Here is a 259-nt window from a genome sequence, read left to right on the forward strand (position 1 = left end):
GATTCAATTTTGCCTACATATCTTGCAAATACTGCATCGAGAGTTGTTCCTGATCTTGTTGTCGCTTCATTAGGATTATTTACCATTTCTAATCTTAATTTACTTCTAAACATTACTAGACTGCAAGAAGTTTCACTTCTGTCGCGCATGGTTTTCCACGCGTATGTTTTTTATTTTAAATTTGAATGTGTACAACTTTGAAAATAAAATAAGATACTAGATAGTATCTGAAATATTTGTTTCGCCAAATAATGCCCAC

The 259-nt window shown here is 32.0% G+C and overlaps 1 protein-coding gene across 7 annotated transcripts in view; it reads right to left on the reverse strand.

Annotated features, from left to right (window-relative positions):
* LOC143212416 (WD repeat-containing protein 47) overlaps positions 1-259 on the reverse strand; it is a 154312-nt gene that overhangs the window by 110129 nt on the left and 43924 nt on the right. The gene's annotated exons all lie outside the window — the stretch shown is intronic.

Source organism: Lasioglossum baleicum, chromosome 9 (genome assembly GCF_051020765.1).
Source record: "Lasioglossum baleicum chromosome 9, iyLasBale1, whole genome shotgun sequence".
Lineage (NCBI taxonomy): Eukaryota > Metazoa > Arthropoda > Insecta > Hymenoptera > Halictidae > Lasioglossum > Lasioglossum baleicum.